A 20,394-nucleotide genomic window follows, 5' to 3' on the forward strand; every position below is an offset into this window, starting at 1 on the left:
AAGTAGAGTTGATACCAGCTGTATCTGAAGCATCCCTAAAAAAGACTCTCACTCCGTTTTGCACTCTTGAACTTTGGCTTCTCATTAAGTTCCACCCTTTCTTTTCCCTTTGTCCCCACATATGGACAGGCTGGTATAAAGCCCATGCATACACCTCCTCCTCAAGCATTGACAGATGCTCCCAGTTCCACCCCTAAACACGGTAATGGCTCAACTCACTCCTCTTTGCCCAGTCCAGCCCAGGGCTGCTCATGGCCAGCTGGCTGCCCCTGGAGTCCTTTCTTTGAATAAGTGTTCTGTTCAATCCTCTGGGTGTGCAATATTATCAGCCTCAACATTCAATCAAATTCCAGGTGAGGATTTGTTCTGATTCTGCAAGGTGACTGCAGAACAGGCTCCTTGTGAGAATTTAGTTCATCGTATTTTCCACGCGATGGATGCTCAACAAACATATGTTGTTTTCCTTCTCCCCAAAGTTGCACCACCCTAGAAAAGCAGCTGTTAATCAGAGACAGAAAGTGAGATAAATACCTCTGGCTACTGTTCCTCTGAGAAAACTCATTTTAGGCTTTGTTTCCAGCAGCTGAGCTGTTCAAAGAAAATATTTTTAAAAATAATATTGTGCATAAAAATAAATTTTTGAAATGAACCATTTTCTGTGACTAACAATGGATTTTTTTAAAAAAACCCATTCTAGTCCAATTAAAAGCTAAGTTCTCAGCCTAAAGATTAAAATTTTTAAACTTTTCAAACACTACCTCAACAATCAGGAAGGATTTTGAGCCGACGATGGTGTTATTCTAATAGAGTAAGGAAGCAATGTCTGAGCAGAGATCACATGATTTCAATTCTGTAATAGAACGGGAGTCATAAAGATGAGTCCCCTGCCTCTCTAGGCATTCTGTCATCTCCTGGCCAGCCGAGGGTATCGATTGAATACCTAATGAATGCAAAGGAGTGAAGAGCATGAAAAGGTGATTCATAAAATTGTTGAGTGGTGCTGAATCACCCCATGATCCACTCAGTTCTCGTTGGTGTGAGAGCAAGAAAGAAAATAGAAGAGGTACTTGCTCCATGAACGCAGCATTGGCGAATAGCCCTCCATTGATTCAGTTCTGAGTCAACCAGAAGTTTGATGCTCCTTTCTGGATACCCTGCAATGAAGTACTACATAATCTATGTAAGTGGTTTAATTTCAATAAATTCTAAAATGTTCTGCAATGCACCTCCCAGACCTCTCGTTTAGAACCAACGTGCCCTCATTTAAAATCTCAGAAGCAGGAGAGTTGGCTGCAGACAGCTCAGCTTCGAGGAAATGCTCTCACTCAAAGAGCCGCTCCCCAAAGATTGCATGATACAGAGGCACTCTACTCTGTCTTCTTCCTTTATTCATTTGGAGCTTCTATCCTGACTACAGACTCCCATGGGACCCTTCAAGGCCCGTGTCACAGCTGCGGGAAAGTTCAACTCCTCTAGCAGCACAATGTTAATTTCTACCCTTCTTACCAGATGTCATTTCCCAAAGAGCCTCCCAGAAACCCTCCTGCATTCAAACTACCAATTCAGGACAGGTGATGACCTTTGGAAGATCTAAATTTAAAAAAAAAAATGCACTGGTAAAATGATTCCAATGTAAATAAACAAAAAGAACAGAAGAAAATACTGGAAGAGCAAGTTAGGAAAAACAAGACTTCTGCTCACTCATTAATTGTTCTCAAGTTCCTTTAGGAATCAATATTTCTACAAGATTGTAGGTATTTTCAAGGTAGACAGTAGCTAGCTTATCATGAGAATGAATAACACAAAGTGATTACAAAACTAAGTCATAGGCGGTCTTTGCTTTCCCCATGGCTGAAGCTTTAGGTGAGCTGATTGAATTTGCTCTATCTTCTCTGTGTATTCTATTTGTAGTTTTCCAGCATCTTTGGATACCCCTGGTAATTTTCCATGCTGGGACCCACCTGTGCAAGATAGAAGCCAGGGAAGTTGCTTCCTCTGCCCACTTGCAATCAGAGTACAAGGATATGAACCAGACATAACCTCACAGATTTCAGTGAAAATACAAAAAGAACCCTGCCAGGAAAACATTGAATGTATCTTCTTGGAAAGGAAGAGAAAACATGGAAGAGACATATGGAGCTTTGAGAATCTGGAACTTAAGTGAATTTTGCAGCCCTATCTCAGGGCACTGTCTCCTGCAAGAACTGTGCTGTGCGTGTCTGCCCATCACAGGACTTTACCTTCCAGAAGTCTTAGAAGATATCATGTTGGTTTTCTTCCTGGTTGCATGGTCTCTGCACATTCAGTAAGCTCCTTTTCCACTTAAACTAGCTAAAAATGGGTGAGCAATACATTGTTTCAGGAGAAGCTGTTCAGCTGTCCACTCTCAAGTCTTTTGAAACCCACATCTCTACCACCCCCCACCTTCAGTCTGAAACCACCATGCCACCTGTTCTCATAGGATGAGTGAGGGATGCTAAATATTAAGCAAGTTAATATTTTTCTGATATTCCAAATGCTAGCTAAATGGTTGCTCACCTCAAATTATCTAGTTCACATTCAATTTTATTTTATATTTTTTCTGGGTTTTACCTATTCTAACAAATCTAGATTTTCCAGGAGGCTAGTTTAATACTACACTAAAATCAATAAGAGCAGCTTTTAGCATTTTCCTTTCTTGGATTCTGTAATATATAATCTCCTGGTTCTCCTCCTAATTGGTCCCTTCTCTGATTCTTTGTGCATTATTTTTCTTCCACTCAACATCTAAATGTTCCTCTGACTTGGTCTTTTCTTCTCCCTTCATATCCTCGTGAGATAAACTCAGGTACTGCAGTTTCAGATAGGATCCATGGCTAGGAGACAACAGCATTTGCATCTCTAGCTTTGAAGCCTCTTGTGAGTGTTAAGTATGATTTATCACCAGAGGATTACTTAAGATATCCCACAACCTAACATGTTCAAAGTGGCACCATCAGATGGCAACACCATCCACCAAGTTGTTCACACCAAGAACCTGGGTGCCATCTCCTCCCCCTTATGACTTACATGCTTCACAGACACACAAACATTTGAAAGAAACTGACATAAAATGCAAAAGAACTCAATATAAAGACTCTGCTGTGTGCTTTCATCAAAACACAAGAACCTAGCAACTAAATTTTAAAATGTAAAATAAGCTAGAAAATTAACACTCTAAAATCTGATCTGAGATTCCAAGCTCACCAGAAACAATTAAGAAACCATTGTGTCATGTGAGAGACTAGCCCAGATAATTGAAACATGAAATCAGAACCAAATTGTTTTGATGTTCGTAAATGATATGATCAGAACTGCAGTCGTGTAATGTAAGGAAAGTGATTCAACACTTTCATAATAATAGGGTTTATATGAAAGTGTCATAATAATCAGGTTTATAATCCCAAAGAACAAGACAGTGTCAAGGATCAGAAAATGATACGGCAGAGAGGAGAAATAGAGTCAGTCTTAGTCCTAAGAACAATGTGAGAAAAATGTGTAATCATTGAATTGGTCTTAATTTTAAAATTAGGGAAAAAAAGAATATGTCTCAGAAAAGTTAGACAACAGCAAAACTTAAAGCATAACATAATTAACAAGTGACTGGGAAAATTAAAAGTTGAACAAGCACATAAACAAAGAGATTTTTTTTAAAGCTGTTAAAATAAACTAAATACTACAATTCAAAAAATGGCAAGAGCTAAATTTTCTGATCAAAAGGAGAAAATTCTCAGACTGGGTTAAAAAGTAAACCCAAGGCATCCATGGCGGTACACACTTGGGAGGCTGAGACAGGAAAACTGCAGGTCAACTAGTAATAAGACTCTCAGCAACCTAGTAAAATCCTGTTTCAAAATAAAAATAAACTGGGGCTGGAGGTGTAACTTGGAGGTAGAATATGCCTGGGTTCAATCCCTAGCACCAAGAAAAAGAAAAGTAAACCCCACTGTATCCTACATATAAGGACATGTAGATGGCCTACATATACGAACCTATAAAACAAAATAGCATAAGGGAGTTAAAAGTTAAACTATGAATATATATAATCAATATATAGAAAGAATATTAAATATATATTACATAAAATCAAACAGAATTAAAGACATGAAATAAGTCACTTTGGAAAGCAGAAATCCACAAAATTTAATTTGGAAACCCATATGTATTAGTAGCCTCAGGGTTTACAAAGCAACCCTGCTATTGCTCTTGCTGGTTTTGTGGCAGTCAGGATGCTGTGCCCCCCACCCTCATAACCCCACCTCCTTCAGCATCTTTATAAGGAGTCAAATCCAGAAACATAAGGAAACAACCCCAGAGGGAGAGAGGGGCCTACTGACAGTCTGCAGAGACAAGGCCCCCAAAAGCAAGCCCTGGGTACCGAAATAGCAGGGGGAAATGGAGAATGGAGGTTACCGTGAACTATGTTGGTTTAAGGAAGAAAAAAGAAGGTGAAGATTTTTTTTTAATTTATATTTTCTGTACGAATATACCCAGTATGTACAGAGTTAGGTAGGAATTACTCTTCTGGGTCTCCAAAGGGAATTCCTGGATTCCAGAATATGCATAATGGGACCAATGGCCTCCAATCCCACCCCAGAAAAAAGATAAAGATCAGATCCAAAGAGGACGTCTCTTCTTCCCACAGTGATAAGAAAAACACGGGCACTATGACAAAATAACACGGATTGGCATGAACAGCCTAAGTACATGTTCACCAGAAATAAAACCCCAAGACATCCCTTGAAGAGGAAATGGAAAAGGGTGTGTCTGTGTGTGTGTGTGCATGTGTATGTGTGTGTGCACATGTGTGTGTGTTTAGTGAGAGGGGATTTGTTTTAGAACATTCTGGAACAAAGTTCTCACCTCATTCTGCTTACCCTGAAGTGCATTATTGGGGTGTATCAGTCACCCTTTCATCGCCGTGACAATAGACCTGAGGAAAATAAGTTAAAAGAGGAAAGAGTCCCTTTGGGTCCTGGTTTCACAGGTCTCAGTCCATGGTTGGCGGGCTCCATTGCTATGAGCCTGTGTCGAGGCAGAGGACCATGGCAGAGAGGCTGTGGTGGATCAGAGCTGCTCTCCTCAGGGTGGGGAGAGCAGAGAGAAGAAGGGAGGGGCTGAGGACAAGACCTGCCCTTCCAGCTCACACCTCGGTGACCTTCTTCCTCCACCTAGATCCACCTCCTGAAGTTTCCACCACCTCCCAACAATGCCATCAAATTAAACATCTACCAGTGCATTTGTTGGAGCCCTCATGATCCTAAATTTTTTCTGAAGGTCCCATCTCTCTAACCCTTGCTGCACTGGGGAGCAAACCTTTGACACATGGGCCTTTGGGGTACATTCCAGATCCAAGCCATGACACCGGGCATTCTGTCAACTCTGTAGATAGAACAAAGTTATATTTAAAAAAAGAAAAAAGACAGTCCCAGAGATTCAGGTCAGCTCTCCAGCTCAGGAACACAGGCAGAAGCTCAGATAATGAAGATGTTGAGGCAGGTTCCTGCAATGTTCCCTTGTTTATAAGGACTTAGTGCCAAGATCCAGGTGAGCCTCTGGGAAGCCATAACAAGATGAGTGCTGTTGGGAGCAAGAAATAGGATTGGGACTGGACTGGGAGATAAAGGGGACAATGAATAAGATGATAATAAAAGAGAGGCTATGCATGAAGGAGGGTAGGCATGTATAATAAAAATGAGCTGTAAGGATGGTCACTCCAATTCAGTATACCTAGGAGGAAAGAAATCCTTGTTGAAAGCCTGGTTTGACTTCCTATTCCATTCCCAAAAGCACTCAAATAACACATTTTCCTTTTGACAAGAAGCAAAGCAAGCAAACTGAAGACAGGCACTTGCCCAAGTCCAGCCATTGACAAAGAAAACTAAAGTCCTCCCTGGTTAACAGCTCGCATCTCAACCATGACGCCCTTGGCTTCCCTGAGGTGCATGCTGGGATCCATTTTCTATTGAAATGCCCCGTTAAGATGTGCAGCATTGATGGACATGCTGTAGTAATGGGCTTTCCCCACAGGCCACATACTTTCCCTTTCTTTTCAAATTCCCTTTGGTCTATAGGTAGACTCCAAACAACTGTCTATAGGTAGTCTACAGGTAGACTCCAAAGCTCCTCTTCTTGAAGCTTCTTTTTGGAAGCTCCAAAAAGATAGGCTCCTTGGCTGAGACCTTTTCCATGTAAAACATAAAGGGGAAAAAATTTGTATAACTAAGGTTCACATTCCTCAAAAATAATACCTAGATAACTCAAGTGCTATTAAAACTCCTGAATACATTTTCCACCCCCTTTTGGTTTGTAGAAACCCTGACCACAAGGTGTTCTTCAAAATTATTTACTATGTCTTCTTACAACTCACCATGGTCCTTCAAAAAATAAAAATAAAAAACCCAGACATTTGAAAAGTCTTTGGGTAAGCCCCATTGAGCAAGCCCGTGCCCCTTTCATAAATCATGCTATTCTGTGTGGATGCACCACCGAGACAGGCCACATTTATCTCCCTAAAGCCAGCCACAAGCCGGGCAAGAATATGTTCAGAAAATATTGGTCATGTTATCTTTCCGAAAGGTTAAAAGAGGGATTTGCTTATCTATAATGATTTATGGAACTGACAAACGGGTGTACACATTTGGCCAAGAAATGCATACGAGGAGACGGAATGGCTTAAAACAAAATTATGGTGTCAGGACACAAAGCCGATAGCTCCATTTTATAATGGGACAAAGGGGTTGGGATTCATAAATCACATGTGTCACGAATAAATAAAAAGAGAAGCAGAAGAGAGGCCAGTGCCCCCTGGTTGCCTCTCTCTCTCTCTCTCTCTCTCTCTCTCTCTCTCTCTCTCTCTCTCTCTCTCTCTCTCTCTCTTATAATTTGTTGACCTGCCCTGCTCTGTTCTGACTCTGTCAGAGATAAGAGCTTCTATTGCTTTCTTGCTATCTCCAGATTACGTCTAAACACCAATAAATAAGACACACTGGATCCTGTTAGTGGTTCCTGTCTATATCTGACTTTTCTAGAGACTAATAAACAATTTTCTGTGACTTAATGATTTCAGCCATGAACAAGTATATCTGTGCAAGACCCAGGTCAACCCACCCAGTGAATAACCCTGAGTGGCTACAGTAGCAACCCTGCCTAAATTCTGGTACTGTGTCTGCCAGCCCAGCCCCGAGTGACTTTGAACAAGATTCCTATTTCCCCTTTGCAATTACATTTATTTATATATTCATTCATTCATTCATTCATTCATTTTTAACTGGGATTGACCCAGGGACATTGTACCTTTGAGTTACCCCTCCAGCCCTATTTTTATTTTTTATTTTGAAATAGGGTCTAAATTGCCAAGGTGCTTGCTAATATATGCATATTCGTGTTTATAGCAGCACAATTCACAAGCGCCAAATCATGGGACCAACCTAGGTGTCCATCAACACATGAATGGATTGCAAAATGATGGGCTAGGCACAGAAAGGAATTCTATTCAACCAGAAGGAAGAACACAAGTATGTCATTTTCAAGAGAATGGATGGACCTGGAGACATTGTGCTGAGTGAGATTAGCCAGTCACAGAAAACTCAAGGGGCATATATCTCCTCTTATATGCTGAAGCTGGGGAGAAATCAGGATATAACAGAGACTTTTGGTGATAGATGAGAAACTCCAGGGGAGCCAGGGAGGTAGTCTAGGGGGGAGAGAGAGGGTCAAGGTAGAAATCACTTCCACTGACGTTACACACATAAGAATAGCAATGCAACCTCTGTATCCTATATGGGGAAGCAGGGGAGTAGGGAGGAAGCCTGGGGAAAGTCTCCCAAGTTCTGTGTGCATGTATGCCATTATCACGGTGAACTACAATATGATGTGAGACTATAAGGCACCAATAAAAGTATAAAAATAAATAAATTGCTGAGGCTGGCCTCGAATCTGCAATCCTCCTGTCCAGCCTCCTGAGTACTAGGATTACAGGTGTGTACCACCACGCCCAGCTGAAACATCTTTTAACAATACATCATCCAATATTTTAAAAAGTTGAAAGAAGAAAACAGACAGACCAAGAGGAACTATGTGACCGTGACGTAATTCCAGTCCCCCATGCCAGGGCTATGCTATTGCCAAGCATACTGGGGGAGGAGGGCACAAACAGGTAAATATGTATAAAACTGACTTAGCAATATGTCATACATCTCTAAGTGAAAAACCGAAATAGATGCTTGCCAGATTTGTCAGTCTGTTTAAATTTTGAAATTCTACCATTGTACTTAGAAAGAAGAATGGCTAGCCATCTGCTGACTCAATTGACATTTTAACACCAGCCAAAAGACACAGGAATAAAAACACTTTATGGCTTCCTGGTTTGTGCAAAACATCCCCTCCTGTGTTATACTGCAGCCTCGAGAAAATTCAAAGACAAACAAACTTCAATACAACTCCTCCTCCTGCCCCTTGGGCTATTTTAAGCCCTAACTGCACCCTGTGTAGCAGTCAGCATAAGCACCTTGTCAGAAAACCTTTATCTGAGTTCCCCCAAGAAGACAGCTAACCTCCAGGTGTCCCTTTCAGTGAATGTGACCATGCTGTGATGTATCTACACGTGTTTATCCATTCTGAAGCCGGGGTTTGGGACAAATATCATTCCGAGACTGTTTGCAGGATTAAAATGCAGAACGTATCATAGTACCAGGCGCTGGCCCCCTGCTTCCTCTCCCATCTCTGCTTGGCGAGAGGCCCATGCACCTGCAGGAGGCAGCCCTGCATGTTCCAGTCCTCACCCTCAGCTTCTCCACTCCTAACTCCAGCTCCACCTCCGTCCCGACCTGACTTCTTCTCCCATGTCCAGATACGTGCTCACTCTCTGGACCCGAGTCACTCTCATCTGGACTCTGTTGTCCCTCCTAAGGCAAAGACTTATCCCTGTTCAGAAGATCCAACCAATTTTCAGTAAGGCCACTAAATCAAGGCCGGCCCTCTCCACCTCGGCTATTTGATCCTCCCTGACTTACCTGGAGGAGAGATGTGGCAGTTGATATGGGGCTCTGACATCCATTCGCAGTCTCCTCCTCCTCCACGTGTGGACACAGGCCACGCCCTTGCCTAGATTCCTAAGCAAGAAAAGCTAAGAGAGCGGGATACATCCACCAAGCGACTTGGCATCGTTCTGAGTCTCATGATCATTATCATCTCAATGCACCAGTAAAAGTGTATTTGTTTTGGTGGTACTGGGATTGAACCCAGGGGCATGCTACCTTCTAGCTATACCCCCAGACCTATTTTTTTATCCTTTTCTTTGAAACAGTTTCTCACTAAGTGGCAGAGTGCCTCACCAAGGAGCTGAGGCTGGCCGTGAACCTGCAATGCTTCTGTCTCAGCCTCTCAAGTACTGGGATTACAGGGGTACACCACCACACCCAACTCCAATAGGAGTTGTTTTATAAGAAAGCAAACACAAGATAATACTTCGGGAATTGTTTCTCTAAGTGTGGTGAAAAGACCCACTTTTTCTTTAAATTACAATCTGTCACAGACTTGTAGTTTTAAAAATTATAAAGAAAAAATGAGTTACTAGAAAGATAAAATTAAAAACCAGAAACTTTACAAATGTAAGTCCTACTATTTTGTTATTAAATTAAGCAGGTACAAAATTACATAGCAATACATATATGGCTCCATCAAGAAATACAATCAGAACAAACATGACATAGGAAAAGAACAAATCTTGTCTATCTTATTCATTAAAAATATGCATAAGCAGAACGTGGTGGCGCCTGTAATCCCAGCATTCAGGAAGCTGAGGCCAGAGGATCACGGTTCGCGGACAGCCTCAGCTCCTTGGTGAGGCCCTCTGCAACTTAGTGAGGCCCTGTTTCAAAATAGAGAATGCAAAATAGGGCAGGGAGTATAACTCAGAGGTCAAATCCGAGTTCCATCCCCAGACCCACAAAAAAAATAAAAGTATGCATAGAAGTCAGGTATGGTGGTTCAAGCCTATAGTCTCAGCACTTGGGAGGCTGAAACAGCTCATTCCCCAAGAACGCAAGGTAAACACAACCCACTTTGAACACCAGAGATCCACTCGAAGGTCTGTGAAGATTTAGCATATTTTGAAGCAATGTGCTAAGCTGCCTTATGCCTCCCAAATCCATGCAGATGGCAGAAGAGCTGGCAGACACTTGTGTCTTGCATTCTTAAATAGTGGTGTTTCCAAACAAAATTAACTTTACATTCATTTATAAGGAGCATGTTTTTGTTTGAGGCCCTCGTAAATAATAGCCATCATTTTACATTCATTAGGAGAGGAGAAAATAGTTTCAATCAGACAAATCCAATTAACACGAATACATTGTGCTTTTGCCAGCAAACAGAAAAGAGGACGCCATGGAATAAATGATGGTCTTCCACCAGAAGACAGGAATGAATTTCAAAGAGTTATTTCAGCTCATACTCTAACTACTAAATTTAGACCCACTGGCTGGTCCCAGCTAATGAATGGATGGATGAAGTCAGTCTATACCTGGGGCCCTTACTGCAGGAAATGAGCCGTCCCACCTGCAGACCCCACTGTCTAGACCCTGGGCCTCTCCATCCCAGGGAGGAAGGGCTGATACAGCCTTACACCCCTGTGAGGATCATTAAGGATCAATACCACTGCCATAAATCCTGGCTGCTACACAGCAAAAGAGCTGACCCCTCCCCCAGCCCTTGAAGGCTGGCTTGAGTCTGACTTCCTGATTAGCTCTGTAGAGTTCAGACTGAATGAGAACACCGCCCTGTGCTGATTATAATACCCACTCCTGTATGTTGAGAGCCCACCATGTGCCAAATATTTTAAATGCTTAATCATTCCAAAACAGGAATTGTTATCCTGCTCTAAAGATCTGAAAAATGATCTTTAGAGGGCCCGAGAAGTTATTATTTCACTGGCGAATAATAAAAGTGGTTGTCTCAGCTGGGCGTGGGGGCGCATGCCTGTAATCCCAGTACTTGGGAGGCTGAAGAGAGGAGGATCACAGTTTTGAGGCCAGCCTCAGCAACTTAGTGGGGCCCTGTTTCAAAATAAAAAACGAAAAGGGCTGGAAGTGTAGCTTGGAGGTAGAATGCCCCTGTATTCAACCCCTAGTACCAATAAATATGTAAAGAAATAAATCCCAAGTTGGTCTACAGCTGTGAACTTAGAAACTCATCTCATTTTTCTCACCCGTTTCTTGGCCGATTTCAATTCCATTTCCTGCACCCCCCACTTTCCCAAGCCAGTCTCACTACTTGGCACCATGCTGGTGCCAACCTTAGGCTGCTGTGCCCAGGCACCTGAACAAGCGCCCCCGGATATCAAGCAGGGCCCAGAGAAAACTACACTTGTCTTTTGGAGCCCATGAAAGATGGTGGCGCTGGCAGAGAGAGTCAACTTAGACATCCGAGTCAGACCTCCTAGACCCAGTCCTGGTGTCTTCCTGCCAATGACGTCTCAGGAACCCTGCGGGTAAGCTATATTTGTCTAGGATCTTGGAACCTCAACCAATCCTTTCTGCTTCTAAATAGAGCCGTGGTACTCACAGTATGGTCCCTGTATCAGGCTCGGGATCAAGCGCAGCACCTGCGCCAGAATCCCCAGTGATGCTCTAAAGTTGAAAACCCCCAGGTGCCTCCAAGACCTGCCAAACCAGGCTTCCCAGGAGGTGTCTGAGTTGCAGAGAAACAGTTTGTCACCAACTGCCTTTTTTGCAGAATGGGTTTGGATTTGCTTTTCTTTTCTTTTCTTTTTTTTTTTTTTTTTTTTCGGTACTGGGGATGGAACCCAGGGGGAGTCTACCTCCAAGCTGCACGCCCAGCCCTATTTTCATTTTTTTTATTTTGAAACAGGGTCTCACTGCGTTGCAAAGGACCTCGCTAAGTAGCTGAGGCTGTCTGCGATCCGCAATCCTCCTGTCTCAGCCTCTGGAATGCTGGGATGACACGCGTGCGCCACCACGCCCGGCCTGGATTTGCTTTTCTGGCATAATTTATACAATAGTCATGAGAACTTCTCAGTTCTGTCATGTTAAGAGAGCAAAGGGGGGAAGGAAGGTGATGGATGGCCCGGAGTTCTTTGTGTGTTTTCCCACAGTTAACCCTGCCAGTAGCCTCTCAATGGCAGATGTGTCATCAGCTGGCTTGTCATTTAAAGATGCTGAGGCTCTAAAAGGTTAAATATCACGTCCAAGGTCATGAGGGCAGAGGGAGGGCAGTGTAGTAACAAACCTCCCAAGCCAATCTGAACCCAGTTCCCAAGCTACTCCCTCTCCCCTCTCCAGCCTCCTCCGTATCGTGCAGGGCAGGCATATTGTACACACCACTGGCTGGGTTTTGTTTTATTTTGTTTTGGTGTGGGGTTTTTTGTTTGTTTCTTGCTCATTCTAATATTTCATTACTTGTCTATTTTGCCATAATATAGAAACCACTCATACAGTAAACACACAAGTTTTCAATCCTTAGTTGGCAGATACATGAATGAAGTCAGTGTGACCTTTTAAATCTGTATCTAAATCGTATATTTCCAACCGCCATGCAATAAACCTGTGAAAATAGTTTATTTTAAACTCTGAAGTTTGACATTTTTTTATCGTTTCAAATCAGAAAGTCAGCAAACTATGGTGTGTAGATCAAATCCAGCTCACAGTGAGATAGAAATATTTTTTGTATTTTAAAAGAGTTGTTTTAAAAAAGGAGAGAAAGGAGAAGAGAAGGAAGGAAGGAAGGAAGGAAGGAAGGAAGGAAGGAAGGAAGGAAGGAAATATATCACTGAGACCAGAGACTACCCATAACTTACAAAGCATAAATTATTTGCTATCTAAACCTTTATAGAAGACATTTGCTAGGTCTTACTATAGAAGATAAAAATGTATTGAGCTAGTCCATGTGGTATCAACAGAGGTGACTTTGGCTTTGAGGGCCATTTAGATGTTTTTGAGTCCCAACGTATCCTTCACCTCTCCCTTGATTTCCGTCTTCATGTTCATGCACCAGTTTTACATCTCCACTCTGATATCTCAGAGATATCTCGAATTTCAGGAAACACCTTGTTTTCTACTCTCCCTCAAACTAATGTAGTCCTAATCCAAGAGCAGTAGGTAAAGTCCAGTCAAGAAACCACTCCAGGTCTTTCCAACATGGAGAATTTAGTACCAGGAAATTTTAACATGTGATGGAAACAGGAGATGGTGGTGCACGCCTGCTGTGGTCTAAATGTTGGGGCCCACTCCCACACACACAAATGTACATGTTTATAATCCTACCCCATTATAAGGTGATGTTATTAGGAGATGGGGCCTTTAGGAGATTGTTAAACGATGCGGATAGCACCCTCATGACTGGCAGTAGTACCCTTATAAAGAAGACTCCAGAAAGCAAGCTAGCTTCTTCCACCATGTAAGGACAGGGCAGGAGGTGTCATCTCTATGAACCTGTAAACAGTCCCTCACCAGACACCAAATTTTCCAGTGCCTTGACCTTGGATTTCCCAGCCCCTAGAACTGAGAGAAACAAAATTGTGCTCTTTATAAACTACTCATTCTATGGTATTTTGTGATAGCTGCCTGAATGAACTAAGACACATCCATAATTCAGTCATGGCAGGAAGTCATTATCACAAGAAAGAAAGGAGAGGAAAAGTATCATCGGAGTCCAGGACCAGTGGCCCAGGAAATTTGGAAGTATGAAGGGTAACAGAAGCCTGAATCATAGAAGAGACACACACCTGCTAGAGATACTGAAGACAGACTAAGAGGAAGAAATGTTCATCTTCCACCACCATCTCTATGGGTCACACCTCGCCAAAACCAGCAGACAATTCAGCCCAGGAATTAAGGGATCCTACAGATAATGTGGATAGGATGGGGAAAGAATATAAGGGAAAACAAGAAAGGAACAGTCTCCTTTTTTGGTAAATGGCACAATCTCCACGGAGTTACTAAAGCCAAATTCTGAAAATCATCCTTCGTGCTATCGTTTTATTTATCATTCATGTATAATCAAATATACAGTTCTGGATGTACTCATTCGAGTCACCCCTCCGTGCCAGTCTGGGATGGAGCTGTTCCTATTCTCTGTATTTCTATCTTTTAATAAACTTCTTTAAATCTTCAAATATATATATACAGTTCTGACAGTTCTATCTCACAAACACATCTGCCTGCTTCTCAACCACCTCACCCATCCCTGTCCAAATAACCCTTACCTTTCCCAGAATCCACTGCAAGATCTCCTTCCTGTTATCCCCGACACACTCTTACCCTGCATCCATCATCCAGACAGTAGCCAATGTGATAGGAAGTGCAAGGTCTACTCTGAGAAGATTACATTTGGAGAAAAGGACTGTAATAATTGAAAGTAGACAAATGAAACCTTGTTTTCAAAAAATTAAATATAGGAAATCACATTTCTAACTCAAAAAAGAAACATTATATTATGGATCAGATTATTCAAGAAAGGAAGGAAGGAGGAAGGAAGGAAGGAGAAAGAAAGAAGAGAAACAAAGAAAAAAGAAAGAGAGAAGGAAGGAAGGAAGGAAGGAAGGAAGGAAGGAAGGATGGAAGGAAGGAAGGAAGGAAGAAGAAATTAGGTGCAACATACATTACATAGCCAAAGAAACCTAGGCACAGAAAGAAGCAAGTCATCGTAACCGAGCACCATTTGAAACAGAACACAAAAATGATTTGCAAAGAATTATCAGAACTAGGTCACCTGCTTTACTGGATCGAAGACATAAACGCCAAGTTTAAAGATTTGGGGAATGACTGAAAACTGTAAAAAGTGACCTAGATGATTTTTAAGTAACCAAATTAAAATTAAAAATTTTTTTAAGATCAATGAACAGAAGTTTAATGTAGATTGGACCCAGCTGAACAGGAATAATACCATGGCTTATAGGGAGAATGCATTATTCAAAATGTAGCACAGAGAGAATAAAACATGGAAAATAATAGAAGAGATCATCAGAAATATACAGAATTATCTAGAAAATGTAGTAGGATTTAGTATGCACTTATGTGGAACCCTGAGAGGAAAAGAAAAATAGTGGGGCAGATGAGAACATTTCAAAGCTAAAAAGAAAAAAAGAAACATAAAATCACAGATTCAAGAAATTAAATGCATCCCAAACAGAATAAACTTAAAAGAAACTCATGTGTGGATAGAGCATAGCAAAACTAAGAAAAAAACCAGAGGCAAAAAAATTAATAACAGCCAGAAGAAAGAAAAAAAACAGATGACAGTCATTGGCAGGTGACCTCCTAGCAACAACAACCAAAAACAGAAGTGGAATAATAGCTTCAGTGTGCTAAGAGAAAATAACTGCCAACCTAGAACTTTATATCCAGAAAAACAAATTCTCCAACAATGAAGGTCTAATAAAGATGATTTTTTTAAAAAATAACTCAGAGAACATATTGCCAACAGCCCAATATCAGCTACAAAGGTTGTACTCTACGCAGGAGGAAAATTATTTCACATAAAATGTGATGTGTAGAAGGAACAAAGAGTAAACATAGAGATCATTGGCTAACGCGAAGATATGTAAGTAAAATGTATGGCTCTTAGAATCTGAGACTAAGAAAGGCTGCCTGGTGCAAATTTACCCAGAAATCCCTAGTGCAAATGCTCGACTCCAGCTCAGACTCACCCCGGATACAGACCTCAAGTCACACATTAAATATTCAAACTACAAACGTATGAGTGCTGGGCAGGTAGGTTTCTGCAGACAGGAGGAGAGAGGGTTGAGAAATTTCAAGAAGGGGTATGAAAAGTGTTTGTATTTCTCATCTAGTAAACAGAGTTCAAATGCCCTCAGATCTTTGTCTTTTCTGCAATGACAGTGAAGCTTTTGTCTAAACTTTGACAAGGTCATAATTTTGTGGTCATGTCTGGAGCAACCACCAAAAGAACAAAAATACTCAGTACAACTTCCAGTGAGAGAAAATGGAATTTTTTAAATGTTAGAACCAAAAGGAAAGGGGAGAAGAATATTGTATGTATATCACTATCAACATGATTTTCATTATGATGTAATACTATAATACACTAATAAATGTATATATAAAAATAAAATAATGTAACAAAAAACACAAAATGAAAGGCATATTTAAACTCAGATACATCTGTATTTATATTAAATATAAATGAATTAAATTACCACTTAAAAGACAAAGATTATCAATCCAAAGCACAAAATAAATGAACCTTAAGATTTTACCATGAAATATAAGGGGAGACTTGTTATATTATCAAATTAAAGCACTTACTGCAGTCAAATGTTAATTATTACCATATTAATATGTAAATTTAATGCAATCTAAATTAAAACAGCAAAAAAATTTTGAAAAATAATCAAATAATTAATCTGAAGAATAATCAGTAACATTTTTAAGAGTAGACTCATAAGGAATGTTTAAAAATATCTCTAAAACTACAAGAGTAAATAGATACAATCAGCACCAATTCAAATATAAATATCTTCTGATCATTTTCTCCATACCTGTACATTTGTTATCTCATTCAATCCATATAGCAAACCTTACAAACCAAACAGGCATGTTTCTAAGAGAAGAATCTGAATCTAATGAAGATTACCTGGATCAAATTTATCCTGAAAATAATTGTCCTGCAGATAATCTCCAGACCATACTCATCTCTGGTATAATGTGCAGGCCATACTTTATATGTAACAGAGCAAGTAAAAAAGAAATTGAAGAATGAGAAATGGCCTTGGTTTATGAAAATATTGCTTTCCCTTGAGCATTGAATTTGCAATCTTTTGGCATCATAATACAAGCAATGATCTCAGGTAGAATTCTCCTTTGAGTATCTAAAATCTGGTATTCATTTGCTACTTAGCACAAACTAATAATTCCCCCTTAGATGATATAATCTTTTTCATTTCTTTTAGAAGCATGAGGGGGCTTTGGAAAATATTTTTCTACTATGATTTTTGTTTGTTTGTTTGTCTATCTGTCTGCTCGTGTTTATTAGCTTATGTTTGGAAAGCATGTGAACTGCCTCAAACCTTCTTGCACCAGCCACATATTTTGCTACTGTGATTTTTGTTTGTTCGTATTTATTAGCTTATGTTTGGAAAGCCTATGAACTGACACAGAGCTTTACCTTACATTAGACACATTCTGCTTGGTGGCTTCAGGCTTGTCTGGCCTTTCCAACATCCTTATGATGTTGACCACAACTTGAAGCTGATTCTGTGACTAACCGTGCTGCACCAATATACAAATCTATGAGTGAACAAGTCTTCCAAGCCATAAAAAGAAGGAATATTAGTGGTGATGATGGTGATGCCTCTATCTACAGCAGTAGAGCATAACAGGTCAGCATACTGGCTTCCTACAGAAAGCAGAAACAGGAAGCTACCGTATGAACCCTTCTTCAGAAGGTATGCTTCCTGATCTCAAAATTTGAACAAGCCCTAAAAAAGATGAGATGGAAATCCTCCACAGCCTACAGGCATATCTTGCAGAAGAAGAGAATGAATGGCCCTCTGTTTTAGGATCATTCGATATTTCTGCCCAGTAGTTCCCACAAAGGTTACAGTGTTCATCTTGAAATTAGATGTTAGATTGCAATGAATAAGATGTGAAAATGTAGAAGAAAATTATTCACTTAGACATTCAAAATGAGCATCACAGAACCAAGTTACACCCAAGTATTGTTCTGTGTATGTCCCAAAAGTATCCCATTTCTCACTAATTAATCTTTTGAAAGCTATTTAGAGGCAGAAAACAGTGCTCTTCACACAGTGTTATACAGAGTACTTGAATATTTATATTAAATAGTATTTGAATGCTGATAACTACATTCAAACAAGAGCTCAAAATCCTCACAATATATTGTATGGTCAGTCTATCATGTAAAATTGGCACATGAAATTATGTGACTTTGAAGGAACTTCAAAAAGTCACACATTTCTAAGTCTCTGCCTACGAATCTCATTTTTAACAAGAACAAAGAGAATCGAACTGTGCTTCCTGTGTAAAAACAAACGTATATTTCTCTTCTTATTAAAAAATGGTGAGGAACTGCCTAGCTTCTTGGGAGGCCAGCCCATTGGAAAGAATTATGAAACTCTCAGAATCCCGAATCTTCAAGCCAATCGTCTGTGTGTGTGACTCACTCACGGCAAATCTATGCCTGGACATTTTTAGTCTTAACCAAATGTTGCCTAATTATCCCCAACCTGAAACTATGCTAAGAGCTTAGCCAATATCTTGCTTCTCTTTGACAACACACCTGCAAGAAATACAGCCACTTCTGAGTAATCTTTTTGTTACCCCTGGGATAATGATTTCCTTCCAACTCCTCTGCCTTTAAGTTTGTGTTCTTGTTCTCTGCATTTTACTCTTTTCCTCTTCTGCCTCTTTCTACTGGGTCTCATTAGTTCTCAACACACATCATCAGTTCGTGGCTCAGTCCTAGCACCCTTCTAAAACCAGACAAGTCCAAAGACTGTCAACAGATTTGGTGCCAGTGGATTTAGGGGATCATCTTTTCCAGCTCTTCATTGTAAGATAGGAAGCCCCTGGTTTTAGACAAAGCGTTAATGGAATCCTCACTTGCACAAAAATCCAGCCTACCATATATAGTCCCCTTTGCCAGGCAGGGCTTCTGGAGTATCCTACTGAGGTGTCTTGAACCAGAAAGAAACTCTGCTCTCTGGCCCCAGGTGATGGACTGAGTCCTGCCTTCCTATGTCCTTCCAGACTGTCCTATGTATCTAGAGACTAGGACCTGTTTCTTCTCATTGCATCTGTGACTCCAGCCAGAATGACTAACTGGTCCTCACATTCTGTCTGCCCTGACCCTGCTTCACGTCCCAGCACAGATCTTCTTCCTATGTCCATGTTTGACTACAGCACTTTTCTGAGACAAAGCCCAACAGGCTGGCCCTCGGTGGGACCCAGGCCATGGCCTATGCGCTGTACCATTCCCATGGTCCAGCTGAGAGCAATCCTTCATCCACTCCCAGGTACTTCTCCTTCCTCCCAACATGCTACAGAGCTGCTGTGCCACCTCTCATGGAAACCCACACTCTGGGACCACTGGAGTAGACGTTTCATTCTTTCTTTTTTTATATATTACAGGTTATTGAACCCAGGACCTTACTTATATGGGCTAGGCAAGTGCTCTAACAGTGAGCTACATCCTCAGGCCCCCAGGTCTCCCAGCTCCCACTTTGTTCTGTACTAAGAGTTGAATCCTTAGGGGCATTCTACCTCTGAGATAGACCCTCCAACCCTTTTTTTTTTTTTTTTTTTTTTTTTTTGCAGTCAAGGAATATAACGTTTAATTTCAACATACTCAAACTATATCACTAGCATGAGAATAGCTCTGATGAAGAATTTATACTGTGAACATCAGCAAATGCTATATAGATTTACATATGTCAAGAGCCTAGCACAGTGCCTCGGACAGAAGGTTGTGGGGAATGTCCATGGTCACTAAATATTTTCTTGGTGGTGTTTAGACTAGCTGCCTCATGCCAGCAAGGAAGATTAGCTATAGGTGCATAATCATTACTTGAAAAACTATTCCAACAGCATGAGCAACCCTTTTTATTTATTTATTATTTATTTATTTATTTATTTATTTTGGGTAGTACTGGGGTTCCTGGAAGCCCTTCTACCTCCGGGCTACACTCCCAGACCTATTTTTTATACTTTTTAAATTTGGAAACAGGGTCTCCTAAGCCAGTGCACGTGGCTGGCTTCGAACCTGCAAGATCTTCCTGTCTCCACCTCCCAAGCGCGGGGATTACAAGTGTGCGCCACCACGCCTGGCTGAGCAACCCTTTTTTTTAAAAAAAAAAAAAAAAAAAACAGGGTCTTGCAAGCTTTCTGAAGTTCGTCTCAAACCTTAAATTCTTCTGTCTCAGTTTCCCAATTACCCAGTCCTTATTGGGAATTGGGTAAAGGCTAATTGGGTGATGTGTGCATGTATGCCTCTATCATCTTGTACTCCTTTAAGATGTATGACTACACTGCACCAATAAAACAAAATAATAAAATTTTAAAATAAAATAAAATAAAATTTTGAGATGGGGTTTTGCTAAGTCACCCAGGTTGGCTTCAAACTGTATCAATCCTCCTGTCTCAGCCTCCCACATAGCTGGTAAGTGCCACCACACCTGGCCTTGGGAAGTTATTTCCAATTTAGAGGGGCAGAGATTATGTCTAATAAAAGAGAGATTGCACCAACTTCAAGCTTTAAACTAGGGTACCAGCTCCCCAGGCAGAAGGCCATGGAACTCCAGAAAATCCAGGACAAACATGGCATAGCTTTGCGCTTTGGGAGGCATCAGTTTTACTTATGAGCAAGTGTGTGTGTGTGTGT

The sequence above is a fragment of the Muscardinus avellanarius genome (assembly GCF_963383645.1).
Source record: "Muscardinus avellanarius genome assembly, chromosome: 18".
Taxonomy (NCBI): domain Eukaryota; kingdom Metazoa; phylum Chordata; class Mammalia; order Rodentia; family Gliridae; genus Muscardinus; species Muscardinus avellanarius.